The following is a 14,184-nucleotide window of genomic DNA, read 5'->3' on the forward strand; positions in this document are numbered from 1 at the left end:
GGCAATCACCCAAAGTCTCGTTTGCAATGTTGAGGCAACCAACTTTGGCTAAGGCCTGACGTAACTGACATGCCATTTTCAAAGGCAAGAAACCTTTTAGAACTCTCTTATCCTGTCTTGGCAAGATAAGACAATCCTGTTTTTATCTATTTACGGATATTCTATAATTTTGTCAGTGGTCAAGGTATGGACTTTTTCTTTACCCAAAGGCCAGTTCTGCCAGGAAGAAGACAAGTTCCAAGTGGAGTGTCTTTGGTGTTCAATGTTCTCTCGGGAGTGGTGCGGTGATGCCGGGAGTGATGGTGTCTCGTTAGCACCAAATTAGCACAAAATTCTAGGTTACATTAAAGGCCATTTTTTACAGCTCTTTGAAGAGGTTGAAGATTATTCTATCTATACTAAATGTAATCTCTATGGATCTAAAGAACCTGCTTAGCCTAAATAGAGGTATGACAAACATATTTGACTATTGATTTATAATTCTTGATATCAATCTAACTTGAAGACTAAGAGAATAAACAGCTGTGCAATGAGTGAGGACAATGACCTCCAAATGTAAACAATGCATATGATATCCTAATCAGAGGTAGAAATGTAAATGTATGTATATATATCAATACAAATAGGGGTAAAAGCATACTCACATACAATATTCAATATATCAATGTACAAGAATCAACACCAATACAGAAGTTGGGCACCAACTGAAGGGGCGTGGTCGATCGGCAATTAAAATTTAACCAGACTAGCTTAATATAAAATATATATCTTTAATAAACAGAATAAAAGAAAACTTACACCAGAGTCAACGATTCGAGAGTGCAGGGGCCAAGAGAGGGTGGGGAAGCGCACCCGCCAGGTTTATAGGTAAATGTTTGCCTTAGGGCAACACACCCCATGGACAGAATGTGATTGGCTGAACTCCCCTATCATCTATTTGAGGGGGGTTAGGAAAAAAGCACTCACACACCCTCTCAATGGCTTCCTTCTTTATTCTCTGCCGTATACTTCCTTTCTACAGTTTATATATCCCAACAAAGTTTTTCAGGCAATATAAGAATCACAATGTGGTTACATTCTGTTTTTCAAGTGAATGATTATCAAGAATACAAAACAAACAGTAAAAAAAATCATGTTTTCCATCTCCCTTACATGATTAAACATTTTATGTATTACAGGTGAAAAACAAATTATCCCAAGAAAGTCACATACATTCATACCCAAGCAACTTGTTACAGAGTAACTGTATGGGCAACAAAGTATTCTTCTCAGTTAGGTCTTTTGCTGGCAGGTTACATTTTTCTAGTTACAAAGAAAGAGCCAATTACTTTATTACTTATCTTGAAAGGCAATCTTATAAGGAATCTTAAAGGAATCACAAACCTAAACTTTTCTATATGAAAAAGGATCAGTCAGCTCTACTTTAAATCTCTAGGTACATACCCACACATCAATAGTTTTTTATATCAGAAGATTGAGAGCAGAAATAGGTATAAGGAATTAATCATCACCTTTGGTCATCAACCAGTCCTAGCAAGAAAGATACATCAACCAATGATAACTGGGCTGCCTTGTTCTTATTCCCTGACCTTAACGAATTCCATATTCAACTAAGCACCTTTCTAAAACTTTAGATTGTCTTTTTGCGTTTTTCACCTTAAAGCTATCTAACAAAAATATCTTAGTCTAATTTCGTTATTTTCAAAGTTTTGCTTCAGCTGTGATGCACTGTGAAACTTGGGAACAGATCTCCCAACATTAAGGTTAAAAGAATTTAAACTTGCTGGGCTACAGGGACTCAGCCGTTAATCATTAATTTGAGCTACAATCTTTGCAGCTCCTTAGGTGAAACTCACATGCCCTGGCTATGTAACATTTCCTTGTTTATTTTTATTCATCAAAACTCTGTATAAGCTATCATTATTATTATCAATTAGATAGTACAGCTTGGAGAAGAATTATCTTCTTGACAATCCATAGATTAAAAACACCCAATAGAACGGGATGTTTCCAAGAGATAAACACACTATATTACAGGCAGTGGAGATATTCCCACATCTGTTCACAACGTGCTAGATACCAGAGGAATATTTCAGTAATAAATAATAAATAAATAACATGTAAAAGCATAGCAGAAGCAAAAGACATTCTTGGGGTCTATAGTCCCAGGGCCTTACCTAAATGAGATTAACCCATCAAGAGAGTTTCCTCCTGGTGGGTTGACACCTCGAACTTCACCTGCTGCCTCTCTGGCATGACCACTAACGGGTGAGGGCGAGGACTTGAGATCAAAAGAGCCCATGTAAAAGATGGACTTGATAGCATGTATCATTACCCCAGTACTACTGCATAGACCAGCTATCAGCAACAGAATTCTTGCAAGCCAGTGGGCCAGCTAGCCCGGCATACCCACAGCAGACTATGAAAGCCCATCTCAAATAAGGTAGAAGGAAAGAGTCAACACTCAGGACTGCCCTTGCCTCCACATTGGTGCTATGGCATGCATACACTCACCTAATAGGTTTTCTGTACCCCACCTTAGGTTTCTCCACAACACAGTAAGCCAGATCAAGCTGAATTAAAAAGTAAAAGACCAGGTTTATTCTGAGCAAAAGCAACTCCTGGGTGAGTCCTCCAGGTCCCAGAGATCGAGGCAGGGAAGGGGTGGGGAAAAAAATCACATGGCTAGTTAAAGGAGGGCTCTTATGCACCCTAGTCGAGGGGTGATGGCGTGATTGTCCTCCATAAACAGGGTTTGCGCCCGATTATAACACTTCAGGTGGGGATTGGGGCTAGCAACTTCAGGAGAGGAGATGTTGCCATCGCCAACAAGGCCGAACTGGGCATTTTGGCCGTTTTCTTTTTGGAGATTTTGAAAGGGTGGGGTTTGGAAAGGCAGGAATGGAGCTTTGTGGGAGCCAAGCTGTTCCAGCAGCGGAACGAACACCGCCCAAAGCAGCAAACCCCAGGATAGATTTCACTAGTGGCCCATAGTTTCCCAACTTCTGTTAAAACAAAAAGTGAACTGTTTTCTGCTAGAAAGAATTCACCCTAAAAATGTGTTCTCACTTTGAAAAATAGCATTAATAAGCAATGATCTAATGCAGTACCTGGTGCAGAGCTGGGTTTAATGGAGTTTCTTCCTATCACCACCATCCTGCAGCTGAAATCCCAGCACGCCTACATGGTTAACCTGCCAGGTTGTGACAATTACCGTTCCACGCGACCCAGGGTGCCATTCCACTTTCAGAGTCTGAACCAGCTGCTGGGGAGGGATGTGAGACTACCGCAGGTGCTGGAACTTGCCACTGGAATAAACTCTGTTGCCCTTCTTTGCTTCCAGCTCCTGCAGAGGCCTCCCAGGGGGGGCTCAGCCAGGTACAGGAATCTTCCAGAAATCACTGGGCCCTCTCAGGAAGAACCTCTGAGGGGTATGTTAATTAGCAAACAGGCTGAGTGACAGGCTCCAGAACGATTTGCTAACGGCTTTCTCCCAAAGCTGATTAGGGCACTTATTAACGGTACAACAGTACATTACGTTTCTGAAATCCTGATCTAAGCAGAAAATTAAAATTATTTGCTAAATGACCTAATAGAATTGAATAAAATATGCTGAAAAAAAATGAAAAGAAAAACTGGAATAGATTACCCTGAAGAATTTGGCTTTAAAAAACAAAACAAAGCAAAAAGCCTGACTCCAATCACTGAGAGGCAGCAGTGTGTGCTTTGTCCCACTTTAATGGACCTCACTAATGACTCAGAGTCACCAATGTCACCTGTAGAATGGCAGGAATGGGCAAACTGGGCACCAGCATGGGGCTGATAACTTGGGTCCATTTTCCAGGTTTAAACCCCAGAGCCACTGCACCCCCGGCAAGTACACAACTGTCGGTCCCCTTGTTCAGACCTCCCCTCCCCTCTGTTAATCCCATGGCTTCAAATACTAGCCACCTGATTCTTGTCTCCTGACTGCATTGTCTACCCAAGTGTCCTGAAAGTCAAGTCTGATTCTGTCGCATTCCATAGATGTTCAGAAGCTCCCCAGTGCTCAAAGACCCAAACTCCATAGAAATAATTCTCAAACTGTAGCTCCTGGACCAGCAGCATCACTGAGGTGTTGTTAGGAATACAGGAATTTCCAGGCCCCGCCCACAGTTCCTAAGCCAGAAGTTCTGTGGGTGGAACCCAGGCACCAGTCTCCACAGCCTTCCTAGGCAGTGACTCCCGTGCAGGCTCACAGTCAGAAGCCATTGCTTGGTGTAGAAGAAATGGTCTGATCTGACCTTCATTTGCCTTTATCGGTGGGTGTCGCCTGCACTCCCACCAACCCTCACTCCATCGCCAGTCAACAACACAGCCTTCTGACCATCTCCAGCAAACTGAAGACCTGCACCTGGCTGCCCCCTCTGCTGGGACACCTCCCCCTTGCTTGGTAAGCCCCAAGTCCTTCAACACTCCAACATGACAGCATCCTCTATTTTCCCATTTGAAGAGCATCCTTCTTTTTTAACCACCTGTGAGGGTTCATGTGGACTGTCAATTTGACAGGATCTGGGATTACCTAGAAGACAAGTCCCTAGGGAATTATCTAGATCAAGTTAATTGAGATGGAAAGATCCAATCTAACTTCCAGAGCGAACAGAAAGGAGGAAGGACCTGCACTCCAGCTTTGATTTTCATCTGCTTCTCGACTGTGGACGCAATGTGTCCAGCTGTTTCAAGCTTCTGGCACCATGCCTTCTCCATCATGGTGGAGGGTACCCTTGAAATGAGAGCCACAGTGAACCCTTCTTTCTTAACTTGCTTTTTGTCTGACTTGTGTCCTAGCTACAGGACAGGTAACTGAACTGGCACATGGACCCAGATCTTCAGCCACTCTGAGAACACCCTTTTCTATGAAATCTTGGAAGTAAATTTTCTTCCTCATCAGTCCATGCTTACCTTTCTGTGTTCCTCTTGTTGTTTGTTTATTGACTGAGGGACTGAGGCCAAAATGACATCTTCTCAGGACAGAACCTGGGTCAGAACCTGTTTGCAAGTTAGTGCTTAAAAACACTTGCCTATCAATGAGTTGTATCAGAATGGATGTATGGGAAAAGTTGCTAAAACTAATGCAATTCATAGATTCATTTAATTGTACATGCTCCCAAAGAAACAAAGCTATTCAAAACATCCCCATTTTCCACCCACCCCCATCCATGGAATGATAACACTTAACTCTGTACCTTGCATACAAATGATCAAACTGGCATGTGTTTTTAGCGTAAGTTAACAGTTCACTTAGCTGGAAAAGATGTGAGAACAGAGGTATTGCCAACCATCCTAGGCAGAGCTTGCAGCAGCCAGCAGAGGCCCAGATGTTCAACAGCCATCCCTTCTGGGCATGTGAGGCCCAGGTGATGTACTTATCAACACAGGACCTATCTGAAGTCATTCAGCTTAACAAGAATCAAAATCAACTCTAACCGGCAGCATCTAAGGCCACTTAACTCATCTCATTTGGAAATTAATGCCTTTCCAGGGGGACACCAGCAGGACAAACCTCAAAGCCTTTGAAACAATAGCAGCATAGACTTTAAAGCTCTGAGAGATACTTCTATTTAGTCTTTCCTTCTGCTAGAATCAGGAGCTTTGTAAATTCCCATTGAAAATGTAGACGAGGGGATGCATTGAATGCCTTCTGATTACTCCTTGACTCCCTTCCCTGATATTTTCTTTGGATAAATTCAGAGGAAACAAAGAAGAATGGATGGTCTTCATTCACTTAGTGGTTGTGTGTGTGTGTGTGTGTGTGCGCGTGTGTATGTGTGTGCATGTGTGCGTGCGTGTGGCCATTGTGTATCAGGCGCTGTGAGTGAAACCTCCCATCTTCATGAGGTTTGTGATCTGGTATAAACGTCAAGCCTCAGACTGTAAGACACACCTCACCTGTCACCATTGAGTGGGGAAGGGATGCAACCCACAGGATAACAGTGTTTTTTATGCTTTTAAATCATTGGGGGAAATAATTTAAGAAAACAATTTCTGATACATTCGGATTATGTGAAATTCACATTTCAGGATCCATAAATAAACTTTTGTTGGAAAACAGCCATGTTCATTCATCTACATTCGCAAACAGCCTACACACACACACACACACACACACACACACACACACACACCCCTTGACCACCTTTACATAGTGACAGAGTTTAGCATTTGTAATGAAGGTCATATAGGTGACAGGGACTGAAGTGGTTACTGTCTGGCCCCTTATAGAAAGCTTCCCACCCCTGGGATGGGAACGGGTGTAAAAGGGTACGTCTGGTCCTCACTGTGGAAGAGCCTCTTTCTAATTAACTAGCAGGTGGGCTGGGCAGCATGCTCACTTTTCTGCCAAAGCATTGCTGACTGTTGCTTTGAAGCACGAACCTGACTTTAACAATGAAACCACTCTCTTCTTGCCCCTCTGATAATCAACAGATGACATCCACTTCCTCCACCCAAGCAGAGTCCCTTGACCTCTCGTATCTACCAAGGACCATATTTGATCAAGATCCTAGTAACCAAAGGACATTTTGGACATTTTCGGAGGATACTCACTTGCCCTTTCATCTCTGAGGTCCTGTGACATTGGTAATGATGCCATTCAGCACTTAATTGCTAAGTGTTCTGTCTTTTTAAATGCATTGTGGCAGCTGTTTTCTATCTTTTACTAAAGATAGGATTACAGTTTCTTGGGTTTTTTAGTGATATACATAAGGAAGAACAATGACTGGGATAAGATGTCATCCTAGGTGGGAAGAATTCAATCCATGATATCCTTGCCATCTAATAATGGCTTCTCAATCTCCTCTATGGTGGTTCTGTAGCTCTGAAGTGGAGGTGACAGCTCCCATTTCACCAGCGTGTGTAAGGATGTCTTAGCTTCTCTTCTTGACGAAAGCAACTTAAAGGAAAAAGGTTTCCTTTGGCTCACAGATCAAAGGTCCGGCAAGGAACTACCACAGCCAGAGCTTGGGGCAGCTGGTGACTTTGTGCCACAGTCAGGAAGCAAGAAATGACAAAAACTGCTACCCACTTCCCTTTCTCTGTATTATCCAGTCCAGGACCCACCCAGGCAATAAAATGGTCCCATCCACTTTGAGAGAGGGTCTTCCTTCCTCAGTTAACCTAACTGGGGAATCCCAAGGGTATAATGGTGCACACCTTTAACCCCAGCACTGGGGAGGCAGAGGTAGGCAGATCTCTGTGAGTTCCAGGCTAACCTGGCCTATATAGTGAGTTCTGGGGCTATCAAGGCTACACAGTGAAATTCCCTCACATGCAGGCCATGCAGCTCCTTTCCTAGACAATTCGATGCCCTGTCAATCTGACAAACAATACAAACCTTCACAAAGGACTTCACAAAGATCAAGGATTGATTCTCAGCCTGAAAAAAGGCAGCTGGGCTGTGTCCTGGAGAATCTGGCTCAGTTGTCCTAGGTAAGGCCTGAGAAGTTACCTTTGCTGTCTGTGATAGCAGAAAGAACAAAAACTTCATACAAGGATGCCTTGTGATTTTCTTATAAAGAAAGAGTGGCGGTGGTGACAATGACAGCAATGATGGTGAGGACATGTGGGAGTGGTGGTGTAATGTCCCTAGGACTTACATTTTACATCACATGTAAGTTTTTCTATTCCAAATTCATTTGAACCCTGGAAGATGGGTTTCTGCATAACCACGCAGAAAAAAAGCCAAAATGAGTGTGCTTAATTCTGTCACACGAGTCAGGAACAATTTTACTAGCAGGAAATACGACTATATTATGTGCATGCAGGCTTCTGCATCTCAGAAAAACAACAAAGCATAAAACACTTCTTTAAAAATTCACATTTTTAAATTTCCCATTAATATTTATTGTTCTCTCATTTGGGGCTGAGTTTAAAAAAGATTTATGGGAGGAAAGCGTTAGGATAGAGAAAGCTGCATCTTGGGATCTTGATATTATTGATAGGCAGAGAGAAGGCCGCTGTGCTGTGCTTCAGAGTTCCCTGAGAGCAAGGTGTCGGGCAGTGGTGCAACACAGCTGTCAAGTCAGTGTTACCAGATGAGCTCGGTGGCACAGGCATTTGGGTAATGACACTGTGGCATGCTCTACCACACTGCAAGAGGGTGGGCCACATGCCAGAGTGGGTGTGCATTGTGTGTGTAGGTGTGTTTATGCATGCATGCATGCGTGTGTGCAAGAGAGAGAGAGAGAGAGAGAGAGAGAGAGAGAGAGATGGAGGGATGCCTGTGTGTGGTCGTGTGTGCATGTGTGCGGTCGTGTGTGCATGTATGCGGTCGTGTGTGCATGTGTGCAGCCAGAGGTCGATGTCAGGTACTATCTTCTATGATTCACCACCACCCTTTTTTTTTTGACACTAAGTCTCCTGCTGAACCTAGAACAACTCAAGGATTCATCAAGGCAAGCTTAAAGGATACCACTTGTACTTTAGAATTTTTCTCTCTCTTTCTGTCTATCCTTTTTGTGTTGCTACAACAGAATACCCAAGACTAGGGTGCAGTGAATAATTTGAAAAAAATTTTCTTTGCCTCAAAATCCATATGACTCTATCACGCTGGGTCTTTAGCTGTGTCACAACATTAAGGGTGACATCACATGGAGGCTGCATGTGAGTGTCAAGGCAAGAAAACTTGTCAAGATGCCAGATCAATTCGTGACAACCCGCCCTTTCAAAACCAATCCAGGATTTAAGGCTGACTCACTGAGATGAAATCCGTATCTGACCCTGCTCAGGAAACCAAGAACCTGAGACTAGAGAAACCATGGACCTAGAAAGAAAATCAAAGACGACCAGTCTGCTAAAGGGACGTAACAATAAAGTGACTGCTAATGTCATTCTGGCATATTCATAGATCAGAGTCTTGTTCAGCCATCACCAGAGAAGCTTCCTCCTACCATAAATGGGAACAAATACAGGCACCCACAAACCTGACGATGTGCAGAGAGTGAGAGACCTTGGAACACTGAGTCCTAAACAGGATTTCTCCATCAAATCACCTCAAGGCACAGAGAACTTGGTGGAAGAGGAGGGAGAAAAATTGTAAGAGCCAATGGGGATGGACAATCCCAAGGAAACAAGGCCTTCTAAACACAACAGGGCTGGAGCTAGAGAGATAGCTCAGTAGTTAAGACACTGGTTGTTCTGCCAGAGGTCCTGAGTTCAATACCCAGCAACCACATGGCGGCTCACAACCACATGTAACAAGATCTGGTGCCAGCTTCTGGCCTGCAGGGACACATGCAAGCAGAACTTTGTATACATAATATATAAATATGGAGAGAAAGAGAGTTTAAGTTTAAAAAATTTTTTAAAGCACAACAGGGCTGATATACGTATGTCACATATGAAATCAAAGAGACTTTGGAAGCATGCACAGGGCTTGCACAAACCTAAGCCAGACAGGGTACCAGAGCTGAGAGAGACCCATCTCAAACCCAGAACCTAGCTCCAACACTCACATTGACAACCACTCACAAAGGAAAAAGTTTTCTCCAACAGAGTCTCACTGGTTATACACTCTAAAGGGGATACTCCATGTACAGCAGAGATGGCCAACACAAAATCAACCCAGTGATATTTTTTGGAGGGTTTTTGTCTCAAAATGTTTTGTCTAGACTTTGTATTAACCTTTCAGTTCTTTTGTTTATAAAATAAGGCTTCCGGAGACTGGAGAGGTAGCTCAGAGGTTAAGAGCACTGACTGCTCTTCCATAGGTCCTGAGTACAATTCCCAGCAACCACATGGTGGCTCACAGCCATCTGGAATGAGATCTGGTGCCCTCTTCTGTCCAGCAAGCATAAAGACAGACAGAACACTGTATACATAATAAATAAATAAATCTTAAATTAAATAAAATAAAATAAGGCATCCAATTTTGTGTTTTCGTGATATTTCTGTGTATACAAGAGAGTGTGTCTCTGCCTCTGCATCTATATGTGTTTCTTGTGGTTTTTCTTTGGTTTTTTTTTTCTGGTTTGTTTGTTTGTCTTTATACTATTCTAGTTTGTTTGGGGTTTGTGAATTTTTCTGTTTTTGTTTTTGTTTTTTAGTTGCCTGTTTTCTAACAAGACAGAGAAAGAAAGAGTGTGGATTTGGGTAGATGGGGAAGTGTAAGGGATCTGAGTAGACTTGGGGGAGAGGAAACTGTGATCAGAATATATTACATGAGAAAAGTATATTTTCAATAAAAAAATAAATTTAAAAAAGAATGAAAACCAATCCACTGGTGTAAAGAAGACATTAATCCCCTCCTCAGGACCTTTCACTTTTCTTAAAAGCCTCCATCCCAGAACTAAACCTTCAGCATGGTAACCTTTAAGGGGATAAGCCAAATCCACACGACGTCATCCCTCATCTTCACACACACACACACACACACACACACACACACACACACACGAGGGAATCACTCAGCCTCAGCAAGTAATTGGTTCCCAACAGGACCTAACGGATGCATCATTCTTAAACCCCTAAGTCCCTTAGTGCCTCTGTAACTTTTTCATGGAAGCAATAACATAATAAATACAGACATCTAACAAGTATACTTATTAAGTAACTAAATCCAAACAATTTAATAAGTCCTGACTTTATGGCCTAACATAACTGAATTAATAGCAGATTTAACAAAGAATGTGCATAATTGAAAGAAAAATATTTTTAAGTTATTCTCAAATAACTAACCACTTCTCACCCTTCGACTATGATTAAGTATAGATTCAAATAATTATGATCATTTATTAATCATTTATTAATGTGTGTACCTATTGGGTACTGCAAACTTCTCAAATCTTGCAATCAGAGTGGGCAGAGGAACGCTCATCTGATGTGTGATATTTTGTTTGTTTCTGATAAATAAAGCTTGCCTGGAGATCAGAGGTCAGAGTTAGCCACTAGTTAACCACAGAGGCCAAGGCGGTGGCACACAGCTTTAATCCCAGCACTTGGGGGGAAGAAACAAGAGTTCAAGGCCATCCTGGGCTACACGAGCTTGGAAAAAAAAACCAAAATGTCTAAAAGAGACACAGATCCAGGCAGTGGTGGTGCACGCCTTTGATCCCAGCACTAGGGAGGTAGAGACAGAATCCCTGCCCCGTTCTCAGGATTCATAGAGGTAAGAAGTCTCTCTAGTGACTGCTTCTCTGCTTCTCTGATCTTTCAGCTTTCACCCTGATATCTGACTCCAGGTTTTTATTTAATAAGACTAATTAGGATTGTGCTTCCCTTGCCGCTTGTTCTACACTGATTTATACTCCATACATTTTAATCACAGTGAGGTCTAAAAAATCACAGCTTTCAAAGACTGACCTCATCAAAAGGGCTATAGCTTGATCTATCGTTAAAACTGTGGCCTGCCCTGAGGCGGCAGTTAACATGATATCCAGAGAATGTTGTGTTTCCCTAAAAACACTTAAACAAATATCCTGCAGCGGAGATAACTAGTTTTAAGAGTAAAAAAAGGTTTATGTCAAACAAGACTGAGAAGCTGAGTTGCTGGATTAGGAATCCAGCATAACAGTGCATCCAGACCCCAGCACTGAGGTAGTGGGGATGGAAACAAGGACCCTTAAAGCTCATTGGCTACATTCAGTGAGAGAGCCCACAAAAGCAAGTAGTCATCTCACACTGACCTCTGTCTGACCTCACACAAGCCCACACCTGGGAACACACACCCAGATGTACATGTCCACATTCACACATTGCGTGCACGCACACGTGCACACACACACACACACACACGCCACATAGCATCAATGTGCACTTGCTGTGGTGCTCTGCTACACTTTGGCACACAGGTCAGGATCTATTGAACATATGTAGCATTGTCTTGCATGTGACTTCTGATATGCTCTTTGTTTAAGTAGGGGAAGGAGAGATTTGGCCAGCTTGCCAAGAGTTGTCCCTGGTAAAGTGTCTCAACCTGGGGAGAAGGGCTTGCGAATATATGGATAGAGGTTACATAGAAGAACTAGTCAATGGATACCCTGGCTATTGCATTTGACTTCTCATGATCTTCGACGACCCCTACCTTCACTGAGTGCCAATAATGCTCCTACCTCTAGCCACAGAGACACCTGAATGCTAACAGCCGGCATCCTTCTACTGTATGTCTCTGTCTCTATAAGAAAAACCAAACAAGGATTTGCCTCTTATTCTCTCTTCAGGATTTCTATTATCTCCTCTGTTCAAAGCCAATGCCTATTACCGCTTTGCAGCCAACATGGCTGGAGATGAAGGATTCTGTCGTCATTCTCCTACAAAACAAATCGCAAAGCTGTTTTACCCCATTCCTTGATTGCCTCTGTTTCAAGACTCATTGTTTCTAACTATCCCAGGCATATACGAATTTCCTCTTTATGCATCCACTCTTCCATTCCTGGCAAACACTTAGCCGTTTATTCATTTTTATCAACACAAACATCGGTAACACTTTGGAATAATCAGTTCCACTATAATAGCTCATTCATTATTCATTGCAATAACCTTCAACTCACTCCACATTGACAAAGCCAAGAGAGAAGCGGTTCAGACCCCCATTCGAGGACCAGGTGTGCATGCCCAGAAAGGCCGTGGGAAGTTCTCTGCACAGAGGACAGGCAAGATGGCTAGACTGTGCTGTGGAGACCAGAGCACATCTCCAGGTTCTTTCAGAAAAAGCTTCAAACCAATCAGACTATCTAGAACTCCCCAGAGAGTTATTTCCTGTAAGAAGAGGGCAATTCTCCATCAGATGCCCAAGCTTGAATCCCAGCTCTGCTCTCCATTAACAGATGACCAAAAGCAGTAACTGAGCCTCAGTTTCTCCATCTGCAAAGACGCTATTGTTCGTTTTCTACCTCTAAACTGTGTGACATAGTAAAGCTGTGTGAGCTGTATAGCAAATAGTACAGAGTTACCATGTTGGAGACCACCAGCCCACCCACACATGAAAGGAATCTCAACTCACAAGCACAGCATCGTCTTAATGGCTAATGGCAGCCAAGAACATGTCCATGTGGATTTTTCAACCCAAACTTTGATTTTATTAGGACCATTATTTCATTTCCTGTGTTGGTACCCATCTATAAGTTACCTAAATCCCTCTAAACCTCTACAAACAGAGGAGTCATATAATAATGTTCCAGCATAGGGTTGTGAGAATTACGCAGCCATCTCTAATGCATGGAAAGTATTAATATAGTATCTGGGGCATATGAAGTACATAGCAAACGCTTAGTGAGGAACTTTTAAAATCATTAATCTCACCACTTGGATTATTTTCCTACTTCAACTATATACATTATTGATAGATGTTTAGCCCAGAGAGTCTCCCCTGTGCTGGAGGTGTCCGTGGGACTTATAGTCAGGCATCTCAAGTACTTCCCATCACAAACCTGTCTTTAGCTGCAGGTGAGCTCTATTAAAGTGACTTCCAAGGTTAGCAAAGTCCCACTAAAGGGTAGAAGGTTATCCTTGACACAAATTTCTCCCCTTGACCTAGAAACCACCTTATGCCAGAGCAGCAGAGCTGAGAGGGTGCTCTATGGGAGCAAGACACAGCACAATCCTGCACACTCATGGAAAAGACTCTCATGGTCTCCTCACTGGAGACACAGACCAAAACACAAGCCCTGAAAGACACGTGTGTGCTCCCAGCATCCCTCACGGCTCACCTGAACTTCCCCTGCCCAGGGCAACCTGTCCATGCTCTGTTTTCTTCTCCGTCCTTGCTTCTGTTGCAGTCTGCTGCCTTCTTGGCAGCCCCACAAATCTTGATATTTCTGTAAATAAGGCCCAGACAGACAGACACCGAAAAACACAAGGAGAAAGAACTGAGCACCAGGATTGATAGATCGCTGCAACCTTCTCCCCAGGTGTCCCTTGAGCCCTGTCCCACACCCTTGCTGTGTGCTGCTAGGCTCCAGTCTTAGTCCTACATTTTCTTCTCTATAAATTGAGGCTCAATCAATACGACAACAAAAGGAGACCAAGGGGACGCAAATCAGAAAAGAAAGCGTCAAACTCTTGCTATTTGCCAATGATATCATAGTGTACGTAAGCGACCCCAAAAATTCTACCAAGGAACTTCTGCAACTCATAAACACTTTCAGTAAGGTAGCAGGATTCAAGATTAACTCAAAAAAATTAGTAGTCCTCCTATACACAGATGATAAA

The sequence above is a fragment of the Myodes glareolus genome, chromosome 10, assembly GCF_982192425.1.
Source record: "Myodes glareolus chromosome 10, mMyoGla1.1, whole genome shotgun sequence".
In the NCBI taxonomy this organism is placed as follows: domain Eukaryota; kingdom Metazoa; phylum Chordata; class Mammalia; order Rodentia; family Cricetidae; genus Myodes; species Myodes glareolus.